The sequence below is a fragment of the Helianthus annuus genome, chromosome 2 (assembly GCF_002127325.2).
Source record: "Helianthus annuus cultivar XRQ/B chromosome 2, HanXRQr2.0-SUNRISE, whole genome shotgun sequence".
Taxonomy (NCBI): Eukaryota; Viridiplantae; Streptophyta; class Magnoliopsida; order Asterales; family Asteraceae; genus Helianthus; species Helianthus annuus.
In genome coordinates, this window is record NC_035434.2 from 127,746,396 (window position 1) to 127,748,555 (window position 2,160).

General features: G+C 42.5%; 1 non-coding gene across 1 annotated transcript; it reads right to left on the reverse strand.

Moving 5' to 3' along the window:
* Window positions 1-1,234: 1,234 nt before the first annotated feature.
* On the reverse strand, window positions 1,235-1,341 carry LOC118489887. The gene has a single exon (XR_004887900.1). It is a non-coding gene; the product is annotated as a small nucleolar RNA R71 (small nucleolar RNA).
* Between the last annotated feature and the right edge of the window lie 819 nt (window positions 1,342-2,160).

The following is a 2,160-nucleotide window of genomic DNA, read 5'->3' on the forward strand; positions in this document are numbered from 1 at the left end:
AATAGGTTAATTATAAACCTTTGTTCCAGATTAGGAAGCCCGGTAAAAGCTATCACCACTTATCGTTTGTGACTTATACTTGCTCAGGTAAATACATTTCGACTTATTTTCCCTATACGGGCTTGGGGTACGGTAATTAAAATACCGCTTGATCGGGCGCACAAGTCCTGCTCCCTATGGGTGTTCAGTCTTGAATAGCTTGTGTGATTTCGTTTAAACAGTCTTGTCTTACTTAAAGGCTTTGGGGGGTTATTGACCATGTCCCGGATATCCTTGGCATTATCTTACGAGATGGCCACGACCAGAGCACGGGGTGTAGGCGTACACCCGTCGTGTATAACTCTTTGATGTGGTGTGTCAATTAAATCTCTAGCCCGGACAGTAGATCCCGGGCCACCAGAGATATAAGTGCATGTAAATCGTTTACAAGTTTATATTATATAATTATCCCAAGTTAATAAAATATTTATGCCTTGTGCATTTAAATAAATTTTAAATCATTTTCAAAATGAGTCGGTTGATTTGTATTTACCAGTGTAAACTGACGTATTTTTCCCAAAAGATTAAGTGCAGGTACTATACGGAAATAGGCTGGCTGTTTCCTAGAGAGCGTCCACAATAGTCTCGCAAACTCGGACGACATTTATCTGTTGAACTATTTATTTCTATTTTTATTTGATCCGCCTGTGGATCCATTTCAACTACTGTGATATTATTATTACACTTTATTTAAAAGTTGAAATGTTTCTATTCTGCTTCCGCTGTGCATTATTATATTGTGTTGATTGTCTATGACGATGCCAACTACGTCACTGTACCCCACACCGGGCCCACCGGTGACACGTGGAAATCGGGGGTGTGACACCAACGTACCCTTATGGATTATCTACGACCCACCGTAGGTAATCTAGGCGCCGCTATCAATGCTCCGAATGTCGAAGCTAATAACTTCGAACTCCGGCCGCATTTGATACAAATGCTCCAAAACTCCGCAACCTTCCATGGGCTTGCGGACGAGGATCCCCATCTACATATAACTAATTTCTTGGAAATATGTGATACCTTTCGGATCAATGGAGCATCAAACGACGCCATCCGCCTCCGTATGTTTCCCTTCTCACTAAAAGACCGAGCGAAAGCTTGGCTCAACGCCCTCCCAGCTGGATCGGTAAACACCTGGGATGAACTAGCCCAAAAATTTCTATATAAGTATTTCCCTCCCGCTAAAATTGCTAAGTTAATGACTGAAATTAATACATATTCACAAGAGGACGGGGAATCCTTATATGAAACTTGGGAAAGGTTCAAGGAGCTAATACGCAAGTGTCCCCATCACGGCCTCGCAATATGGCAACAAGTATCCACTTTCTATAATGGATTGTTGCCACACACTAGGCAGACACTTGATTCTAGCTCCGGGGGACTTTTAGGTAATCGACGCCCACACGAAATATATAATCAAATTGAGGAAATTGCTCAAACCAATTTTCAATGGCACACCCCCCGGGGAAATAAGTCTATCGCCCCGGGCGCCCATAAGATCGATGAAAGCACTTCTTTACAAGCCCAAATCGAGGCCCTTTCTTCAAAAATAAAAAAATTGGAAATGACAAAAACAGTCTCGGTTATGGCTTATGAAGGGTGTGGTGGGTCACATGAAAATTGGAGTTGCATGAAAGAAACTGACGATCAACAAGAAATGGTAAACTACATTGATAATAGACCTAGGCCGTCGGGTCCCCCAGCGGGAACTTACAACCAAGGATGGCGAAACCACCCAAACCTTGGTTGGAGGGAACCCGGCAATAGTAGTAACCAACAAACCCAACGAACAAACTTTCAGCAACCAAGAAATGAGTCACAAAATTTCACTCAACAACAAAGTGGACGAGAAAGGCTCGAAGATACTGTATCTCGCCTCGTCTCCGACACTGATAAGAAAAACTCGGAAAGATTTCTACAATTAGAATCAAATTTTAGAAATCAACAAGCTAGTATTCAAAACATAGAAAAACATTTAAATCAAATAGCTCAAAATTTTTCCGAGAGACCGCAAGGAGCATTACCTAGCAATACCGAAACGAACCCAAAAGCGCAAGTTCATCTCATCACACTACGGAACCGCACCGTAGGGCCTGTAGAAGCGCTGCCACCAACGGA